At 37.7% G+C, this 23,876-nt stretch overlaps 1 protein-coding gene across 7 annotated transcripts in view; it reads right to left on the bottom strand.

The window, feature by feature from the left end:
- Positions 1-23,876, bottom strand: part of Gyc88E (Guanylyl cyclase at 88E) — a 72,521-nt gene that overhangs the window by 31,102 nt on the left and 17,543 nt on the right. For 6 of the 7 annotated variants that reach the window (XM_087354154.1, XM_087354152.1, XM_087354158.1 and 3 more), the window contains exon 2: positions 5,714-5,861. The gene's annotated coding sequence lies outside the window, so the exon portion shown is untranslated. Of the gene's footprint in view, positions 1-5,713; positions 5,862-6,590; positions 6,661-23,876 lie in introns of those variants that run through there. The other variant, XM_087354156.1, reaches the window with a different exon arrangement.

The following is a 23,876-nucleotide window of genomic DNA, read 5'->3' as shown; positions in this document are numbered from 1 at the left end:
ATTCGGGCACCGCCGGGAATCGAACCCGAGACCCCAGGATTACAAGGCCAGCGTTCTAACCGCTAGACCACCGTGGCTAATCAGTTCCCCTCTAGAGGAAGTAAAATCACTCAGCTGTTCACTTCCTAAATTTTATGGAATCCAAAGTTTCTTTACCGTTTTCACAACATTCTGCCACTGGTTGAGTCAAATAAAATAATCCACACCCTCACATACTATTTACTTCAGACCTATTTTAATATTATACCCCGTCTATGCTTAGGTCTCCGAAGCGGCCTTTTCCCTTCAGTTTTTTCAACTAAAATTGTGTACGGATTTCTGGTCTCTGCCATGCATTCTACACGTTCTACAGTTTATCATCAGCTGCCTTTAACCAAATTTCTGACTAGAAATAATAATGTGCCCAAGACTACTGACAATATATCACCCAGTATTTTGGTACACACACGTGTGTTGTTGAGGAAAGGAAGATTAAAATTGGTGAAAATTATGTACGAACTTCGCAAAATTCTCCTTTTCTAAAGGACCAAGAAAAAATGTATCGTTATAAAACACAATACTTTCCGTTCAGCGCAAAATGTGAGTTAAGTACATTAACACACACAGACATCTAAGTCATTCATTTTTCTTCTGAATAGTGATCTTTACAATTATTACAGAGATTTAACCCTCTTTTAATCTACAGATATTAACTCCTAAATTCTTCCCTTTGGAATACTCTTCGTGTGCAATTCTGGTCCAGTTAGTTACATGTTACGTGGTATCTGACCAAGCACTGATATGTGCAGTGATCTGCCGGCTTTATATCACGTCAAGAGGCATTCTACCGTCCCTAGAAACCCCAGAGTATAAATTCAATACACTGCAGTGACCACACTGTGCGCACTATCAACCCCTACTCATCCACACAGTCTAACCTTGTTTAGTTGATCATTGATCAACGGAGGGAATCAGCAAACCGCTGGTAAACTCGCTTCCTAACTTCAGCAAGTTTCTGTTCAGGAACTGCAAAGTACAGCGAACGTGAGATAATTTCTTGTAATGAACATGAAACTTCTTAATCATTCAATTCACTTTACTTGCCAACTCCAATACCAGTAAGTTTCTATTATGTCATTAAATCTAGCAAATGGGTCTCTGACGAAATTTAAAAACAAATGTAACCTTGATAAACACGCCTTTCGTCTCTGAACTCTTCAACAACACGTGGTGAAAATTACAATTCGGCGTAGTTAAATTGGTTCAGACATACGAGTAGTCTAATTATTTGGCATTAGGCATTATAAAGCTTAAATCATGATTTATTGCCGATAAGGCAAAAGCTTCTTGTATGCCCTATCCGGAGTCATCGTAATCCAATTTACAATTTTAAAAATTATTTCAAATTGTAACCAAACATAGGGGGTTCTGATTGTGATACGTGTGTAATGTATTTATAAGACCGGCACAAAAAACTGAGTAAAGAATTACACGAAACAGGAGTGGGATGTATGTGGGAAGATATAAAGGAGAACAGCAACATGGTAACATGTAACATGATTTTAAAATGCAGTAACATAGAAAGACAGCATTTGTTTGGAATTATCAGAGAAAATTCCATCAATATTTTATTGGGGTACGAGATTGGAGTGGGTTAGGGAGGAATACGCAGTTTTCTCTATAAGAAACTAAAGAAGTTGGTTAACTAGCTAACTAACTGACTAGATGGCTTACCGAACCGGAAGGTTCATCACCGAATTAACCAAAGCCCTCCACCAGACCCTGCCCTTGGCCAACAAAATCCAGTCTCCTTCGACTCCTCTCTCCCATAGATCCCGCCTGACATTATCCTCCCATCTAAGTCTAGGTCTCCCCAGCGGTCTCTTCCCAGCCAGTATCCGGTGCACACCTCTTGTCCCATCCATGCGCGCTATATGCCCAGCCCATCTCATTCTTCTCCACTTAATCACCCTGACAATACTGGGGGAGGAGTACAGATTTTTAAGTTCGTCATTAAAGAAGTGTGTTAGAATGGTTTAAGATTAGTACCTGGAAACTGGAAGGATCAAACAATGATTTTAAAAAGGACGATGCCCTCTATGTAGGAAGGAAGAAGACGCTGTACATATATTATTAAAATGTTCTGAAACCAGGAACTGGAGGGGAAAACTTCCGAGTAGAAAATTTCTTGTTTTTAATGACGATGTATCTTACAAAAGTATAAGAAATTGTATTAATGTTGCAGAATTAAGAAATGTTTGTATTGAAAAATATTTGTATAAAATTACGTGTAAATGAAGATTATGAAGGGAAACCGAATTATAGGAAAGAAAAAGTGTTATATAATAAAAAGAACAGCGCTATTAGAAACAGTTATATGAGAGTTGTGGACTGCGAACATTCGGTGTTCGGCAGACACAGCCTTCTGTGTAGAAAACTCAATAATAAATAAATGACTGGTTGATAAGTATGAATTGTAGTGTCTTCAGATTTTGAAGTTACACTGCACTGACAGTAAAGTATTATTCTAAATTTTAACCAATGAAAATTCCATCATCATGTTCAGCTGGAGGAATTGAGGCAAACCAGGACCACCTCCCATCATGCACGAAGACCTAGTTTCTCAGCAGAAATTCTATCCAAGCAGGTCTTTAATGGGTCTTGAGTACAATATGCCACGCTACAGCTGTATGTTACACTCCGTGCGTATATGAAAAGTAAAATTCATCAAAGAAAGAACAAGAACATGGTAGCAACAAAGTTTAGTTATGTTGGCTTCAACATATAAGAAAACTTTGAACAAAAGTTCAGACTTTCTTACAACATCCATATGACTTTTATTGCACTTTGTATTGAACGCCGAACAAATAATTGCATTTTCTTTCTCCTCAAACAACACACAGTGCCGGACGTTGGACCCAGCTCGACTTTATGAACGGATAAATCTTTCTTACGCAGTACAAACAACGAACACCTAGAAAAAAGCCTATGTCACATCCAGTTTATCCTCGGTGTAACTTCATTAAACGAAGAACAAGCTTAACGGCTATGTCTGCATAATTTCTGTCTAATACAGTACAACTTACATCGAAACTATTCCGTTTTATAATGCTTTTGCAGTAGTTTGGGCAAAATATGGCATTTTTATACACTCTGTAGGTAGCTATAAAATACCGAGTTGACGGCTAATAAAGTACATTCAGAATGGTCTTGTCTTGAGTGTAAAAACATTGAATTTATATAGATTTATATACTACAGTACTATGACTATTTTACGGTTGTACTACGAAATTTACGAATCATAAGAATAAAGAGGGGTTTCTTCCTCTGTAGAAAGTCTCTCTCTCTCTCTCTCTCGAGTAATTTTAGACAGAAATAAATTTCAGAATAGCTTCAAACCCTAGAAACGTTATAATCGCAAACGTTTATGTAAAAAAGCAGGCGCTGATAAAATAGAATGAAAAGTCTGGCATCAAATACGTAATATTTACAAGGACAATTTAAAGTAACCTTGGATTCAAAAACACGTTATTTAATATTTTAGAAACTTAACATAACGTTACAGCTGAACTGTTAGTGCCAGAACCTAGCTCAGATGAAGTTAAACTAGCCATTGGGAAGTTGAAAAGTTATAAATTTCCAGGTATTGATCAGATTCCAGCCGAATTAATTAAAGCAGGTGGCAAAGAGTTGCATATGAGGATCCATAAGCTTATTCAGTTAATTTGGGATAAGGAAGAGATGCCACAACAATGGAAGGAATCCATAATTATTCATATTCATAAGAAGGGGGACAAGACTGAGTGTGGTAATTACCTAGGAATTTCTCTGCTATCAACCTCATACAAAATTCTATCAAACATTCTTTTGGCAAGATTAACCCCATATGCGAACGAAATTATTGGGAATCATCAGTGTTGGTTCAGACGAAACAGATCAACGATTGATCAGATCTTTTGCATTTGTCAGATACTAGAGAAAAAATGGGAGTTCAGTGGGACCGTACATCAATTATTTATAGATTTCAAAAAAGCCTATGACTGTGTGAAGAGAAAAGTGCTATATAATATTCTTATTGAATTTGGTATACCAAAGAAGCTAGTGAGTCTAATCAAAATGTGCTTAAATGAAACCTGTAGCAAAATTGGAGTAGGTAAATATGTATCTGAGACATTCTTCATCAAGAACGGTCTAAAACAAGGAGATGCTTTGTCTCCCTTGCTCTTTAACTTTGCGCTAGAATATGCTATCAGGAAAGTCCAAGATAGGCAGGAGGGTTTGCAATTGAATGGGAGAAGAATGAGATGGGCTGGGCATGTAGCGCGCATGGATGGAACAAGAGGTGTGCACCGGGTACTGGTTGGGAAACCTGAGGGGAAGAGACCGCTGGGGAGACCTAGACGTAAATGGGAGGATAATGTCAGGCGGGATCTATGGGAGATAGGAGTTGAAGGAGACTGGATTTTGTTGGCCCAGGACAGGGTCCGGTGGAGGGCTTTCGTTAATTCGGATTCGGTAACCCATCTAGTTAGTTAGTTAACATAACGTTATTATTAAAAGAAAATATAAAAAATTAAAGTGTGGTATTTGAGGTTCTCACGGCGGTGAGTACGAAGATGGCTGTCGTCTGGGTTGTAGCTCTCTGAGCGACTCATCGCCCTGATGATGGAGGCAGCAAGTACCTCTGAAACGTTGGTAAAATTCTACCAGACTATGCGGCGCTACAACCCAGAAGACGGTCATTTTATAAGTAAAAGTGCGTTCGAGTCCCTTCTAGAGCACTAATACCTAATATAAAAATAATTTATTTGATTACACATTTTCATCTGCAGAAATTAAGGTAGTCAACAGAGAAACGATGCGACTACGGATTTGGAAACATACGTCGTAGCGCATTTGATAAAGCACTGTCCCTACATTCCCCTGGGAAGGCTAAAGGAAACCGCGAAACTTCGGTCCGGATAACCAGTAACTAGGTCGAAATTGAAACGAATAGAAGTCTAGAGGGTTACTGCCGCACATAACAGCCCAGTGATAGTGCAAACTTGTAGATGTTTTGGTGTTTTAAAAACACTTCAAATTCAATTCGGTCACTAACTGGTTAAATGGTCTAAACAGAAAGCTCAGTGTATAAAAAGCGCCTGATATACTAGGTCGCTTAATTTAAACTCATTTAAAATGAATACGGGAACATTAGTTTTCTCGTTATTTTGGCAGTACATTAAGTAACAACATAAATTAATCTCACTATAAAGTGACTGCATTGTTAACACGCCTTTCGCGTTATACCACCAGCGTTTATGATTACACTTGGTTGCCCTGATTTTCCGCTCTTTATTCGAAAAGCGATTCTGATTCTGATTTATCTATAGCGATTTTGGCCAATATTTCTACATTCACACCACACCATTTCATCCCCAACCAAATTTGGCCACGTTAGATTGAAGTACATCAAATTTTATGATAAATATTTGAAAGCAGGCTTCAATAATTTTGTGTAGTAAAAGTTCCTTATGGCGAAATCGTATATTTCAAAATATATTATTGTGCATGTACAGATTTATGGTCACAAATTCACGCAAAGTACGGTCGCTCCAGAATTACTGAGCAATGCACTGTTTCAGCTTTCTTTCTCTTTTACCATATAAATGGGCATCAGTGTGAACGTATGGACTCGCAGACGGCAATTTTCGTTATGAGTTTGGGACATTAATCCTTATAAGATTAAACTAACCTGTCAGATTACTGTGTTGCGTCGGATAGATCGATTATAAATGGTGCTTCCCGTCTGTCCTTCCACTGTCGGAGCACATGGCAGTTAAACAATCTGTCCAGTTTGATTCTTTCCAAACGTGGCCAAAGGTACAAGCAAAACCAGCAATCTAAAATGAAAAACAACACATACATTTTGCATTAAGGAATCAGAAAACAGAACTGCGCGTTTCATAGCACAGATTTAATATAGTACGTAATTTTTTTTAAATTAGTGACCATTCCGGTTTTAATATACATTATATAAATTAATTTAATTAATTTATTATCATTATAAATTTAAAGTTTACTGTCTTGGGAATTTCGGTAATATAAATCATACATTACCATATAAATATTACAATAAAACGTTTTAAAATACGAAATCGGTGTGGAAACGTTTAAACACAGCTTCACTACAATGTGAAATTCGTTTTAGCTTAAAGCCATCTAAACGGAATAAGGCCTAAGATAATACAGTCGTAATACTCGAGATATGCAGTCTGAGAGAAACCGATGCGAATCTCAGAAGGGTTGCCCACTATCTTCACGGACATATTCGAGTGGTTTATCTCGTCATCTTCACGCGAATTACAGGACAACAATCTGAAACAGTCCACGACTGTTTCGTTCCAATTAGAAATTCAGCAACATTCATCACCTTATTCGGCACTATATAAACAGTTGTTAACGTGAGAATGAATCTAGATTTAAGTAAATCATAACATTCACGACAGTATTGATCATGCGCACAATTTTTCATACTTTCCTCTCGGCTCCCCTTCTTTAAAATAAAATAAAATGACACGGAGAAATATCAACGCAGGAACGAGTGCCTGCAGCAGACAGCTTAGACTGACCCGTCTATCAAATGTGCCAGAGAAGTGGTCGAAGAACACGGCGATGCACCATTCTTCTCTCCTTTCTTTAAGACATACAAAAAGTAACTGCCGTAATTCTGTCAACTGTCACAATTTTCTGCAGTATTCTGAATAAACAGTCAGCGTTTTCGATTTATTATTCAGTCTTTCAAACACAGAGGTTATTATGTAGTGTTAACTAAAATTGGAAGATGCTCATGAACAGTAAATAAATATGTTTCAAGATGCTATCATAATACCAATGTGAAAATACTAAGAAAAACAAAAAAAATCCTCAAGATTGGTACTGACGCAACTAAAATTCGAACGTGGTATAGCCCAAACGACACAGCATCGTTTAATAAACTGTAATGAATCAAGTTCCCTGTTTTGTGTTAAATATGATGAGAATGAAGATTTCTGTCTTCTGGGACGTTTCGCCGTGAAAAATTGACCGACGTTTTATAGGAGCTTGCTGCCTCCATCATCGCCCTGATTACATAGTCATAAGCTCTTCTGAAACGTCGGTTATTATCTACCAAACTACGCGATTAAACATCCCAGAAGACAGCCATCTTTAACCGTTTTAAACCATGCACAAACGATGAGTCATTTCTGAGAAAATCAGTACTTCGACTTGAGCTTCATGTAAAATAGGAATTTTACTGTACCATTAGGAGACACAAATTAACCCCACACTTTGACGTGTATACGCTGCATACCAAGTTTTGTCGAAATCCTGCTATTACTTTTGGAGTTAAGTCACACAGATTTATAGGCGTATTTACTTCCTGCACTATGTGGAAGAAACAAGCAACACATAATTGATTTTCATTATTTTTATTTAAATTTCGAATTAGAAACGATGAATTGTGAAGTATCTGAGAAAAATCGGTCGTGATATAAAACAAAGTACCTTCACATCACTTGACTTGAGGACTGCAGAAAACAGTAAATAACCTCGGTTAGTACAGTCAGTTTGTGAGAAAACTTGAAACTCTGCACCAAATAAATACGAAGTACGTTCGTTCACACTCTATGAAATATTTCCGCCTTCTTCATGCTAACTCCAAAAACTAAGACGCAATCCAAAACACAAACTAACTACTCGTGAGCTACGTTCGGGCTTTGGGCCGTATTTTTAGCAACACTGCCTAGGAACAGGAATAAATAAGAAGACAATATTGACTTTATCGTGTGGCGGCCAGTTTCGAAATTAAGTTTTGAAGCTAATTGATATGGACATGAATGCGTGGCTTGAAGTGCCAGCATTATTGTTCTCTTGATCCGTGTTGGGGTTGCAGTACATACCAGTACTCCTGCATGTCAAACTGTGACGTCAGGTAACTTATTATAAATACGGTCACGTGTGTGTCTCTCTATCTCGCACTACGCTATATGTGAGGACTGAGAACCACGTGCACAATTATCACAATTTGCTTCGAAGGAAAGGAAGTTCTTCTCAAACACCACATGCAGAGATCATTTGCCTGTCATAGTGTCTCGCTATTTATACGTTGATACAGGAAGATTATATAAAAGTTTACTTTCTAGCTAGTACACAACTGATACATTCGTATAGACATCACAATAACACGTCAAAAATAAATATAATATATATTCTTCAAATTTATTTATTTATTGCAAGTCGCTATTTGTTGTTGTTTCGGCCTATAGAGTTAATTTAAATATTTCAATTTGTAAAACGGGCATTCTTTTATGGGAACCCTGTAAATGCCTAGTTGTGGAATGTTGTCAATGAAACAATAAGGCAATAGACCACATGTAACGTAACATTACAGCTATAAAACGAAAGGGGAGAAACAGCTTTATGAAATTCGGCCTTTCTGTAACGCTTCTGAGAATATCCTGAACAAAGAAACAGAATTCACTTAGATGTCTAAACATCGTACGGCAGCGCACACAGATTTCTTTCAATCTCTGTGCTTGAAAGTTTGGTCTGAACATTTATGAGCCTACAGAAAACATACCAGTTCTCAGAAAGGTACTGGTATATTATTTAACATCAGTTCCCATAAGCGTGTAATAAAGCTTATTATCCATAACGTCACGTAAATATTACGGTAATTTTAAAATGGACCGATTCATAATAATCCCTACCTTACAAACGCAAGTTTCTTTCTAATACACGATTACCACCATAGCTTTGAAACCCAATGAGGAATTATGCTCCCTTAAATAACAAGTCGTGCTCTAATATAAGACGGGAAGTTTGCGAAAATATATGTGATCATTTCGTAATCCGAAATATAGTACTTTTAATCTGTGATCACCATCAACACATTAAATTTTAAGTAAGTGGAAGTACGTTAAATGGAACCTTACTTCCAGGTCTCCTAATGTTCACCCGCCACCACTTCACAGTGAACACTGATCAGACAAACAGACTTCAATTTGCCACATGCACTTATCCCCTTGGTGCAATGTGTTTTAACTAACCTGGACATCAAGCACTTTGCTTACGGCAACGAGCTCTATCGTGAATATGTCGTTGAGTGAATGTAGTGGTGCGTGAATCACGTGAAAGAAATCATAATGAGGTCTTTTGATTCTTGAATGAATTCGAGATTACATCTTTATATTCAGCACCGACTGAAGCCGACACTTCAGTTCACAAGAGCAAGTAGCTTATAAGTAAGTAGACAGATTAACCCTTAAATTAGATTTATGACTCCAAGGAGCAGAGCTATCCTTTGAGCAGATAATATTCATTCAACCAATAAAGAAACTGCCCGCCTCTTCTGTAACAGGAAGGTTCAATATTTTACTAGATATGAGGTTTTAACGGAGGTGAAATATGGTTTGTGTGGTCCCGAGTTATTTCCGTGTAGTCTTGTAGGTGGTTACTAACATTTCGGAGAACATCCACCCTTCCACGCTGAAGATGGAAGATATACTTTCCTCCGACAAGTTGATAACCTCCTACAAGACCGCACGGCGGCACAACCCACATGACCACGATCCACGTTCATTACCGTGTTCACAGCAGCCCGTCACTGGTCCCTAATCCTAGAAAAAACTAAATGAGTCCTCAACTTTGTATACAATTTCTTTATTAATAACCCTAATATTTTCCTCCTAAGTCTAGGTCTCCCAAATGATACCATCCTGTCAGGTTTCCGACGAATTTTACCTGCTGTTTGTATGGGTTTTACACTCAAGTTTCTTCATTCTAACAGAATAATGCAGATTTAGAGTTGAAATTTCAGGTTCTCAAGGAAGCGACTATGGATATGACTGTTTCCTGACCTTTCACTGTGTAGTTTAGTAGAATTTTGCCGACGTTTCAGAGGTCCATCATCAGGGCGATAGCTCTAATATGATTTTGTAAAAAGTATAACCTACAGAGCTCCTAATTATGCAACTTCCTTCAGCTTCCAGTTACTTAGCCCCTCTTACGTCCAAAATATTCTCAGAAATTTTTATTCAAACGCTCTCAATTATTCTTTTGTACAGGCGCCATTTCATCCCTTAAGAGAACTTCAGTCGGATAAGACGGCAGTGGCTATTTGCACGACTCGCAGAATAAAAAAATACCAATATGGGGAAAAACATCTTTTCGCGATAGAGTTGATGAATTTATTTTGACGGGGATGAAAAGAAGTAAAGTTATAAGCATGGTCTACACCATAGAACGTTTACGCTTTGACTAGACTAAACAACCCACGGTCCAAAAGTAAATCAGCATTTGGACAAACGGCACGTGACCAATGGATCCGCAGAGGAAGAGCAGTCATATGCCCTCGTCTCCACGTCCGATAATTTGGCGTTTCATGGGGCGACGTTACAGAGTTTGCTCAGACGAGATTCAAGGCTGTGAAGAAAACAGACATCATACAGGCCTATGATAAGTGATAGTCAGAATCATTGAAGACACGCGGCACATAAAAGAACTTGGCAGAAACAGAAATGGCTAAAGAATTCTATGCGAGGTGAGCTTTACATTAAAGATAATGTCATCGGGTTCGCAGGGGATGGAGAGAAATTACGTCCCCATTAAGGATCATCTCCCTCCCCAACTTATAAGCATGAGCGTCCGTCGACGTAGGTATTAACAACTGTATGTAATTTAAAATATGGCATTGTAGTATCTTCCAATGGCATAACGTGTATGCCAAATTTAATTAAAATCTCTTCAGCAGTTCTCGAATCGTTGTATGCGTACAGACAAACAAAACGAACTTCAAAGGCCAGCATCCTGTAATACTACCTAAAATTCAGTTCCTACCCCAAAGTAAGCACAGTGTTTCCTCCGTTACAAAAATCAATAGGTTTATGCTGTTTAGGAAATAGTAGCTGTTTATTCTGAGAATAGTAGGAGACCCACAAATACTCTATGTGGACAAAATTCTAAATGTTAAAGCAGGTAGTATATACAGTGTCCACTGTTAACAAACACGCGTGTCCTCGACACAAAAAACCTCCTACCATCAATTTGCAAGGACGATAGAAATATTTGAAGTTCTGTTAATTCATCACATAATGTAATGATATTTAAATCCAGATTAATTAAAATGACACAAAACCCGTAACAATTCAAATAACTTACAAAAGCACAATTTATTCCATAAATTAAAATATTGAACAAGTAATTCTGTTGTTTGTAACTGATCTTTCAACGGTCCCCTTCAAGCACATACAAATGTTGAGGGAGATGAGAATGTTTAAAGTAACAACAAGATGAATAAAGACACATAATACGGAGAATCATAGTTTATACTTTTCACTAGGTATTATGATAATGAAATCAAAGTGGATGATATGGGAAGGGCATGAAGAACGGTGTAAATCAATGATGCATACAAAACTGTAGCTAGAAACCTGAAGTAAAGAGACCACTTGGAAGACATAGGCTTAGATGGGTTAACAATATGTAAATGGATCTTAAAGGAATAGGATATGAGGGTATGGACTGGATTTATGCAGCTCGGGACACTGTGCACTGGCGGAGCTTTGTGAACACGGTAATGAACTTACGAGTTCCATAAAATGCGGTATTTTTTTGACAAGCGTTTCTAAATAAGGACGCTGCTCCACGGAATTACTTATGAGCTTCAGACATCACTTCTGGTTAACGAACCCAGACGATGAGGTGAACGATACAAGTGTAGACGAGGTTGTAGATTATTTCGCTGTATTTCTGATTTTTGATCCATAAGACTGAAAAAACTCACGATAAATGCCAGACAATGTAGGCAGTAACCCTCCCCCCCCCCCCCCCCCTTCGAGAACTAAACTGGGGACTTCCCGAATATAAATCAGGTGTCTCATTGTCTGCACCAGCGCGTCTATTCGTAACTGCACTATCTCAACTTTCCAGCCATAAAATCTTCCCTTGTCACTCATCATTCTCATGAAGTTGGTCAGACCAACGACATCTTGGTATTTATTTAACCTTTACCAAGTTATTCTCAAATACATCGTTCTTCTAGGCAGTCTTTGTTGTTTCATTTCATGAATCTGTTTCCAGCATATTTCCAGCTATTATTCCTATTCAATTTAACCTACCGTTGATATCTATCTCATAATTCCCATTTCTACGTCTCCTTGAGTTTTCCTCCATGCAAGATAAAATCAAATCAAAAATATGAAATCTAAGTTAATCAAGTCTGAGTATTTCCTGTTGATTCACCATCCTTCTGCATCATAACATTGGCAGACGGAAGAAATATGTACGCGCGATAAATATAGAATGCACCATCAACAAAATCTAACAGTCACAGCAAAAATATAAAATATCGTAACTTTGATGTCAGGATTTCACAGCCAGACTCATCGGTGTTTATACAGGCTTTAAATGTTTGGCTTCGTCATACTGATTACACTTTTAAAGCCTCGGCGAAATTCGTGGTAAAATTAAGAGCAGGGTAGGTAGACTTCTGAAAACCAGACTATCATAGGCTTCCATAGTACACTGTAACTGATGTTAAAAATCCAGAACAAAACCGCAATTGAGCCTTTAGATCCTAAGATCTGCGTTTTTCACATGTTCTCATTTACCACAGACCTTTTTTCTTGGACTCTGAGTATGTTTCTGCTTTGAAATTCTGTTTCAATTCCAAAAACATGCCTTACAGCCGCTACAATAAATTTAAATTGGTTATTCCTTTACTTTTCGTTACATCTTTCACCTGATTCCAAATAATAAGCATTAATGTTATTAATTGTATTTAGTACTGATTTGTACGCCTAAAAAAACTTAAATGAGGCACTACAAATACGTATCAATAATTGTACAATTCCTAGCCGGAAAATTTCCTTGACGACTGAAGTTCTCCCCCGAAAAGTTTGTCGTTTTTAAAAGAGAAGTATAAGAACAAATGTTTCAGACATCTGGAACCAAAATGTACCAGTGGCCACTACCCCCATTTCTTCTGATCCTAACCTCTTCGCCGCCATCCCAGTTGGTGTGACTTAAATAAATTCTCAAAATTCATACGCCATAAAGAAAGTTACCTATCTACATGCATACCGTATCAATGCTATGAACAAAAGGAATTTGCAGATTTAACATGCAACTGATGCATCTGAGGGCAATGTAAAAGTCAACAGTAATTCACATGTTGAAGTCATTGTCCTTTATATTATGTTCCTTTAGCATGAATTAATATTCACACCTGACGTTGGTGAATTCTGACCACGGAGCTTTACCAGTGAAATATGCGATGCCCATAACTAATAAAGTCAATGGACACATAGCGTTGCGACCCACATAGCAAATTGTTCAGGACGCCTTGTATGTTTCGACATAACGTATTGTTGAATTCATACATTTTTACCAACTTTTATTACCTTAACATTCATTTATTTTGTAATACTTCAATCAACCCGTTACAATTTAGACACGAATTCGATTACTTTCATTCCTTTAATAGCCTAAGTTCTATCACTGTTATTGACGAACTGAAGACAAGAACGAATATATGCATAACGTTGCAAGACCTGAATGGACTCGATCTGTCTCACTCTAAAAGAATAAAAATTAGAATTTCAAAATAAAGCACACAAATATTAGGGCACAGAGTATAAGGAAATTATATCATGAGAAAAACTTGTATTCTAACTCATTAAATGATGGGCTGAAGTAAGCTACGTTTGTAAGGTATATCAAGGATACAAGAAATTTAAAAAGTGATGGAAATTCTTTAATTAAATTACCAAAACTGAGGAATGAGTGTTAAAATAATCGTCATATTATCTGTTATGGTGATAGTCTACATTTTCCGGAATAATGTAGAAAGATAATGCACAGAACAAAATAGTACTTTTCTTTTCTTAAGATAATTAATGAACAGGCTGTACTTCAACACATCAACACCTGGAAGATTTAGTTTTGTGGTCAAAACGTCACTGACCGCCATGTTTAAGCAGAGAAATAAAAATAATAAATATTAAAATTTAAATCTTGTGTACAACGTCCTTACAATTTTTACCAGTTTTATAGATATAATGTTAGCAAAACAACTGCAGGTTAGCTCACAGAAAGTTACAAAATCACAATTACAAAAACAGAAACCCTAAAACCGACATCGGTTTAAGAAAACTTTAACTAGTCTCTCTCGGCTCATAACATCAAAATTGTTTAGGTTCGTCTGATTTTGTAATATTAATGCAAACTGGATTCGATATAACATTCAATGACTTACTTTCATTGTTGTAATAACGAGCCTTCACGTTCCAGAAATCAAAGAGCTAATTGATAAGCATCTGACTTTATAATGAATGGAAAGCTCTACTAAAACTGGACCGTAACACGTGCAAAATATCAAAGCCAAATTTGCACGAGCCTTCCAATATTCAAGAGCGTAATGTGATTCATGCGGCCTTCCTCCCTAAGCCGGCGTCAAGCACGGTCGTTGTGCGTCTCCTCTGGAAACTCAAACTGCAGGTGCCACAAAGCCGCCATCAAGCAGCCAGCAATGTTTTATTGTCATGTACACTGCTCCATCACAAGGAACCTAACTAGCTGCTATAGATTTGATCAAGTTTAGACAACGAAGTTCTCAACGCGCCATCAGAATTAAAATTAGTACTCCCTCATCGCAGCGCGTAAAACGCTAAGAGAAGTTATTTCATTATCTTTGCTTAATTTATTAATACTCCCTCAATACTATATACCAACTCCCCTATTGTCACTGCCGAATCATTAGTACTCCAGATTTGTAATCAAAAGTCCGGGGTTCAAATCTCGTCCCTGAGACGGGTTATTCCGACTGGGATTTTGTGGGTTTTTTCATTTCCTAGGGGTAAATACCAGTATAGAACAATGTCACGACTGTTTCATTACACACACATTCCAATTCATCATTGATAATCATCCTACAGAATCTGAGCTACTACCAGCATCGTTAAATAAATCATAATGAAATAAATACTATATAATATATTACAGTGGGACTGAAATGTTCATCCTTATCACATCGTATGAAATTAGTCGTTAACACATGTAAAATGTAAAATGTTTTGCAATCACAACATTTTTGAAAATATTAAATTATACCAACACGTTCCTGACAAGAAGCACATAATTCCGTCACAGAACGCTACGAACACAAGAAAGAGGGCAAGTGACGTCTGTCTTCCTACAGCTGCATGTAGAACTGTTCTGTACACACCGCTATACTTACTTTTAAGCATCCCAGGCTTCTCCCGTGGAAGAACTGACCTTTCCCTCAATGTCGCGGTCGGCTATTGATCGATATGTATCAGCTGGAAGGAAGTGGGTCTACTATATGAACTTCTACTTACTTTAATTTCGTTTGCCATAATTACATGCCAAAAATTCTTATTTCTCTTTATAACGATCTTGCCTACTAAGTTTCACTGTTTTACAGATAGATCAGAGCACAAAATGCATCATATTAGCACACAATTGGGGAGACTGGGATTGTCTCCGAAATTACCCTAGGGAATTTTATGAAAATCTTGTCGATCGAATTTAAGTTTGCTTCATATGTATTCAGTATTGCCCCTGCTTCAAATAAAGCTCAAAATGAACTTGGTTTTTCGATGTTTTTTTAAAGACGACTCGAAGACCACCAAAACTGGAAAGTCCTACTCTTTGTAATACAATGACTTTTCAAAGGTGTTCTTCACACCACATCACGTAGGTCATTTTTGCACAATTTATCCGAAGTCATCCTTGTCCCTTAGGTTATTCTTGCACTGTGATCCGAGATCATTTGGTCATTCATTCATCCCAATAAACCAGTTTTTACTTAATTCGTTTAGCTACAATCAGCAAAACTGCATCTAATTTAGTTACAAGCTGATATCTGAAACTCTCTCGTGTGAAGGAAAGGCCCTTTGCAATAAAAGCACGCTATAAATTAAGACAACACGCCTGGGTGCCACTTCTTCACTGGCTCTCGCCGAAGACTTTTTTGTACTATATTGATTGTGTGCTTAGAATATTTACAGGTTCACTCGGGCAAATCCCTTAACCACGTTAATAATACGAAGACCCCGTACCCCAAAAACTTTAGGTCTACTCTTTATTTACCATGGACATACTCGGTTAAACTAGAGTTGACCCTCACTGTCCCAACTACATCTATTTCTTCCAAGTGTTCTTTCCCTTCAGCGTTGCGACCAAAAACGTGTTTCTTATTTCTCACTACTCTATCACTTTATTAATCAATTTCACGAACGTGGGTAATTTACAAAGGTCGCTTTCTGCGTAACGTTTGCAGTGAAACACTTTACAGCACAAGACAGACGACTGTAGATTTCACGGTCCTCTTTTAAAACGAGGAAACGTCTCCCTCCTATTAGAACTAACAGAAATTCGTGTTGTGCTTATTTTATTACGACCACGGATAGCGAGAACTCTTCTCGAATTGAAAATACTAATACTCTTCCTTTCATAGCGGAGTAAAATTTAGTATGGTTGGGCTATAAAACTTCCTGCACATTTCAGTTACGTCCGGCATTCTCTTTACAAACGGCAGTCTCCTAAACTCACTTGTTTGTATATAACACTTAAATGTAAAGATTACAATAACAATCCAGGGAAATAATTCCAGTATCTGAATATTCGACAGTGTAGCTTGACTTTTCAGACACTGCTGACTGCGAAATATACAGTTCAAAGAACGCGGGTTATAGTTGTCTGTTGACAGGACTGAGTTCATATCTTGAATGATAAAATCTGTGTGCACTCAAAGAAAAGATACCACACAGGAAGTGAGCTGAACGATAGAAATTGTGCAGTACAGCTGACCTGGAAATAATTCAGAGTAAGTTACATATCCATATAAGCATCCGTGTGTTTACCCCCTCAGTAACTGGATCAATTTTATGACACTTTGCATAAACATCATCTCAGTATAGGTCGCTCTACTAATATATATAAAAACCTGCGACAAATAGTACTGAAATTATGGTCGTGAGAACTTTAAAGGTAGAAGCAACACTCATTCACTAGCGTAGATTTCTGATGTTTTGTGCAGTAATGGCATTGTCTTCAAAAATTATTATAAGCTTTGAAAATAAAAGTTATTTTGTGGAATACAATACAACACGAGAGTCGACCAAAATTATCGTTTAGCTGTCGGCCTGACGGCAATAACTAATGAAATACTAAGGAAGGCATAGATATTTTGGAGTGTAGGTGTATCAAGAGTACACCTAAACATTCTTTACGAATTACTATTTACATGGGAAGACAATAAACACGGCGCCAATATGAATCTAAAGAGGTTAGGCCTACATAAGGTAATCAAATACCTTTACTCAGAGACCCGCGAAGTGCGGGGGTAAGGGTTGATAACGTGGTGCTTGGCAAAGGCTGTGTCGCACACCTCGAGGGGACGTAAGAAATTGGTATGGAGTGGTGGTGGGACAATGACTAGTGGAGCAAAACCTCTCCAATGTCAATTCCCCCAGACGCCGGGTCTCCGAGGTGAGAAGCCATTGTATAAGTCACATTATACCTAACAAATGCAATGTAGTCTGAATCAGGAGCAACTCATTTTACCTGTAAACACCATTTCACCTATTCGAACTCAGTATCCAGCGTTAAAAGAATGCTTTGTGGGTCGTTCCTTTCATTGAGAAAACCCATATGAAATAATAACTACAGCAGGAAGAATAAAGAATGCAGTGTACCTTACCGGACAACATACATGGGTAACGAATAATATACACACAAATGGATTACTATACTGGATATTATAGCATCCTCTTAATATTCATCAATATTTGACAAAGCTTAAAGTTTAAGGAACGAACAAAGCTCTATATTTTATTCATGTATTCGTGGAATAACAAAAGCTGGCTTTGGAAACAAAGCGTCAATTAGCATAGTTGATTCGGTTACAGATGCAAATAAACTGACAAAACTCCAGATAATGTCGATCGCTGATACAGAATTGGAAATCAACTGTTCTACTCTTCTGTAATAATTCCACATTCAGGTTGACAAAACACAAAGTGCTGGGTAGCAACTCGACGGGAGATGCTCGATTTATTTTAAAGTGGCTGAGTCAACGTATTTTGAACAAATGCAAAGATAAATAGATATTTTCAAATTGCGATTTTGTACAGGTTAGACACAACATGAAAAATTTGTTCAGAAATAGTTATAGAAGTTAATTTTAACCGGCAATACTATGTGATTAATCCTAATGCGTCGTGAGCGTAGAATGAAAGAAAATTTTACACGAATAATGTGCGAGTGTAAGAACTGGATTCATTTGGCTCAGGGTAGGTCCAGTGAGAAGATTCACTGGACACAGTTGCGAATCCTGGGGTTCCATAGAAGACAGAAAATTTCTTCCTTGGACTTAGAAGTGGCTCTTAAGATATGTGAAATATTTAATGGTTAAATACCATCAACTTCAGTTACTTAAACGCTTTGGATATCCGCCATTTTAAAATAAACGTATGAAGAACTAGGATCAACATACATGAAACTGTAATCACGATTTTAAATATGGAGTCTATTCAAAGAGACATACAAGTTAATACTCTTTCCGTAACAAACTAAATCAGATTCTGTATTTTATCTGAAGATGCAGAGTAACTTCATAAATTGAATTACCTCATTCGCGTCTTCGCTACACCGAACACGGTATAAGCAATTACAAGGGCGAATGACGTATACGAAAGGCAGTGAATAAAATGGAAGAATGATAATAAAAGTAGACTAGACACACCATGTACATGTCATTGCACCTAATTTCTCCATACTAGTAATACCCATTATAAATTGTTAAAAAATTACGATTTATAAAATTCCCTTAGCATTTCATAATCACGAACCCGTCTCGGTGGATTTGTATTGCCTTCTGCGGTACATGAGCATGCAAGATACAGAGTATATCGTTTTTTTGCTATGCAAGTAAGCAAAGGCTTTCCCATCAAAATGCTCACAATCTTGTAAGCGGGAGGACTTGGTCCGAAGGGAATCAGCGAAAAACACGAATATGTCGAAACCTGTCAGACTTCTGGCAAAGGCAGCCGAGGGGTTGGAGAAGCATCGATTGTAAGAAAGGCACGCCACGTATTTAGCTGAAGTGAAGGACGAGAAATATCATAAACCTTCAGTATAATGTCAGCATAAAATAATATTGCTATCTCAAAGTCACAGACGTCTATCTGGAATTACCAAAGATATCCGTTTAAAACTTTTCGATACTAACATCTAATTTATTCAGTAATTTTCCAACTGCGCGTTATAATTCCAATTGTTTACTGCAATGAAACTTTTATGTTGTAATCATAATTATTTGAAACTTTAAGCGTCATTATTGCTACAATGAACACCGACTAAGTTACGCGAAACTAGACGAGTTCGCAGGAGACGAACCTATTATAAAGGTCACACAGACTTGTCTAATAATGAATAATGTTATAAAGTCAATCCTCTTTCCCCTTCCATTCGATTCACTGGTAAATTCAAGGATTTTAAGCTAAAAGGGCATCTCTCCAGTTTTATTAATTTGTGGGAATCAAATACTTAATTTATTAAATCGTATCTTATAATCAGGTTCGTAGACATTTTGAAAGAAGAAATATTTTTTTAAAGAATATCTGGATGCCTTTGCTAAATAAAATTCTAAGACAATATTTTCGAGTCTATCCTTGATTTACTTTCATATTCTGGGCTAGTTCTGCTGCGTGTATAAGGATTTCTTATTTAGAATTAATCGTTAACGTATTTTTCTTCTTGTTTTCTTGTGAAAACAAAAACAAAAATACGCGTTTATTTTATGGGCGGTATAGGAAGTTGGGGTTCGGAAGAAATGAGAACACTTTCAGAATGTGTGTCCCATGTGCAATGGATGTGACGAGAATTGTGCATGGTGGTCGGTCGGTGTTGATCGGAACATACTGAATGGGGACCTGTGGGGCAACAGAAATCCCTGTTCCTGAGGGCTTTAAAATATTGAGTTGCCCATAGATACGTTTAGAAGCCTTTCGGGGAATTCCGTAGGTAGACCCTAGCATCGACACTGGGTACTTTATTGGCTCAAAAGTTTCTGCGTAAATACGCATACAATAGGGCCACTCTAAACAATCTCTTGTAGTGTAGGATTCGAGGTTTTCACGGCGGTGAGTACCAGACCACCCGGTGCAGAAACCCATAAGACAACCATCTTCATCTCCTGTAGTGGTTGGTAGAATTCAAACAAGACATACCGAATACCAAATCAAAAAAATAAAACAAGAGCTCCTATATACTAAGTCCAAGAGAAAATAACAGGTTGATGAACCTAAACCCCTGGAAGCAGATGGTGTACTAGAGAGACTCTACAACTGTTTCTTATGACTGCTGTCAATGGCGATATGTAATGTCACATGTTTGCAGTTTCTATTCTCCATTTATCGTTACACGATTTTTAAAACGGTCGCCGTGTTAGCTCAGTCACTGAAGAGACTGTCCATGGTCTGAACGACCGTGTTTTGACTCCCGGCAAGGGCAATTTGTTTTTCTTCGCTATCACCCTTCCGTTGGGAACCGGAATTTCTCCTTGTGCAGGTAAAACTGACCACTCACCTCCATCCAGCGGCTGTTTAAAGAATAAGTGAAATTTTACCTCATATCTTCATTTAAAATATCAAATCGAGGGAAGGATGCCTTCTTCCACCCATGTTTCATCCTAATGGATGCGGCTGGAATACTATATCCTATTTAACTTCCCGCATGCTTATAAAGCCTACGATGGATCTGTGCGACAGTTAATTGAAGTCAATTAAGTGAGGTTATTTCGAGAACAAGCTTTCAAACACGCGTGTACGTACTTGCTGGCTAAGTCTAGAATATGTTTATTCAGGGAAATAAATGGACATATTATTCAGAGAAGTTAATTAACGGTCTCATTAAGCTAACAGGCGATGTTCTGCATTCTTGTGGGCAATCGTTGACAGACCCCAGTCGCCTCGGTTGTATCAACTACTGAGAAGCTAATATCTCTCAGCTCGAACTTCCTCGTCTTTATAGAACGTGAATGCTCATTGCAGTTGTCGCTCTCGTGAGCCAGATTAATCCAGTTAACATCCTCAAAATCCCTCTTAACATTATCCTCCTCTTCATCTCGATGTCCAAAATGGGCTTTTATTTTCAGATTCTCAGACAAAATTTGTGAATCCGATTCATATCTATCCTATGCTGGACGTCTGTATATAGATAAATTTTAGCAAATAAATTAATTTATAGTTATCCGTGTCCAGCCTACCTGTATGATACCTCCCCTTTCTATGTTAAGTTGCGCAGTGCTCTATAAACTACTGATTCCTAGGTAATGTAATAAAACTGCCTGGTTGAAGCTTAGAAATCAACCCTTTGAGGCCGAGGATCATATAAATAGCATTTATTAATTCAGTCTGTACCTCAAAGAAAGCATTTCATCATTACAGAAATGAATTATATAATGATGTTTGAGGAAATAATAGCTGTTTATTTAAGAACCATAAGAAACCACAAAAAACTTAAGAGTTACTGATTGTTAAAGCAGGTGGTACACACATTTACCGCCGGATTATAAAGGGTTAATAAAACACTATGAGATGACAATTGTTAATAAACAGGACAAGAAATTGTTGATAGTGACATTCAGAAATAACTATCCCATTAATTATCAGGGCGGACTGAAGAAATGTATGACAATCTCATTCTAGACAGCTAGTTCTGTGACAGAGATTCAAATCTAGTATCTGCCGAATACAAGTGAATCGCGTTATCAGAGTGTAAATCTGTTTGACGTGACAAGCAGTGCAGTGCGTAGACACATCTGTCACGTATACGGATTAGTTTATGCCAACCACAGATAAGTGCAATGTTCAATGCCTGTCCTCTAAAGCGAGTCCCAGCGTCGCGGGCCTACCAATGCGACGTCGACTAAATCTGTTAGGGTGATTAAGTCAAGAAGACCAAAAGGAGAGGAAAATTATCAAGCATGATGTCTAGTCTGAACTTGCAGGGGCAACCCGGTGAGGGCAAGGGCACTGGATAATAACAATATAATAATAATCTTCCGCTTTCTTATTTTCGTCAAAAGAGCGTTTGCCATAACAAATGGCAGCACGTTCTCTAATTGAGGAGAATAGACGGTGAAGAGACAAGAGTACACGAAGCACTTATATGTTCTGTGTTTTCCATTAAAAATGGTTCTTTCCATTTAGTTAGTTAGTTAGTTAGTTACCTGTACCTACATTAATTACACAAGTGAACTAATAGTTATTAAACTCGTTATTTAATCAAGTCGTATTGCATGACTACAAATGACAGACAATTAAGCGAGTTTCTCATCTATCTCAATTATAACGTGCAGTTTTAATTTTCATACTCATTACACTATACAGTGTAAAAAAAACTGTATCAAATGCAATTAATTTAGCCTTATGATACCATGGGTAGTCACACAGATAAGACTCGTATATTTTGGAGTGATCCATTGAATTTTCTATATGAACAGAACGACACTATACGACTAGAAATCGGCCCGTTCTACACAGTCCGATGAAGACGAACCTAACCGTAAAATTCTGTCTCTCGTCTGTTAAGTTAGCGCCTTCTAACATTTCACTGTTTCGCCCGCTTTAAATTTGTTACCTTGCTGCATCTGTTTCCAGCCCTGAAGAAATATTCCGTGAAGAACAAACAAATTATGAAGATCCCTATTCTACAACTTCTCTCTGTCTCTCTCAGGTCTAAATATCCACCCCAGGGATTTGTTCTCAAACACGAACCAGGTTTCATTTCCTTAAGCTGAGAGGCACAACCATAACCACTTTTTGTTCAATACCAAACAAAAACATGTCAGATCGCCATGCGATATAAGGCATTGCCGGTCTTCCAGATCCGAACACTGGGTTTGTTAATTCGATTTCCGCTCAAGTAGTCGATGTGTGTCCTCGATTTACTTTCTTATCTTGCAGGGACCGGCTGCAATGGGTCGATTACCCATGCAAGGAATCTTACCGAACGTCTGATACAAGATAGCTGTTTTATGAGTTGCTGTGACGTGTAATCTGGCAGACGTTTCAGAGATGCCTGCTCGCCCCAAAGAATGGCGGAAGCAAGCACCTCTGTAACTTCGGTGAACTTCGACCAGACTACACGGCGCAACAAACCACAAGACAGCCATTTCCATACTCGCCGCCGTGAGAATCTAAATCTCACGAATGACTTTAAATTAAAGACATTACTTTAAATCGTTAATTATATATAACGTAAGACGAGACAATATTAATTAAAAAGTACAAGGAATTTATTTGAGCCTGACATAAACGTGTCTGAAAAATCGGGCAGCATTAACAACATTTTCTCCACTCATCCCATCTCTCTGAGGTTCTCTCTTTGATACAGATCGTCGTAAAGGGTGAGGAAGTTGGTTCAAGTTCTCTCTGCCTTAAGGGTCAAAGGAAACTGCAAGAAACCTGAGGAAAAAAATTAAACCACTTTTGCGCTTCGCTTCTTTGTAGTCTGAATATGTGACGTCTATTTCTATGATAGTAAAATCAGCTACACATAAGAAGCGTAAGGTTTCTTGTACAGAATTACCTAACTAGAAACTCCTTCGTAATAGTCTTCCTGAATACTTCATCAATAAAGCACCACTACCACGTAACCCTAAACCCGGTACGATCGCAATCCTATTTAGTTGGTACCAGCGATGAAGAACATTATTTTAGAGCAGAGGAATTTGTGTCAACTTGTACAGTACGTATTTTCGTTCAGTCTGTATTGTTTCCATAAATGTGATTTACTTCTTATATAACTACAAAATAATTTTTATTACGCAAGTAATTTAGTATTAC

Source organism: Zootermopsis nevadensis, unplaced genomic scaffold (genome assembly GCF_977971745.1).
Source record: "Zootermopsis nevadensis isolate Lab colony 2312 unplaced genomic scaffold, Znev_1.0 Znev_ptg000022l, whole genome shotgun sequence".
Taxonomy (NCBI): domain Eukaryota; kingdom Metazoa; phylum Arthropoda; class Insecta; order Blattodea; family Termopsidae; genus Zootermopsis; species Zootermopsis nevadensis.
The sequence above is the reverse complement of the archived record's forward strand: the minus strand, read 5'-3'. Positions and strand labels throughout refer to the sequence as shown.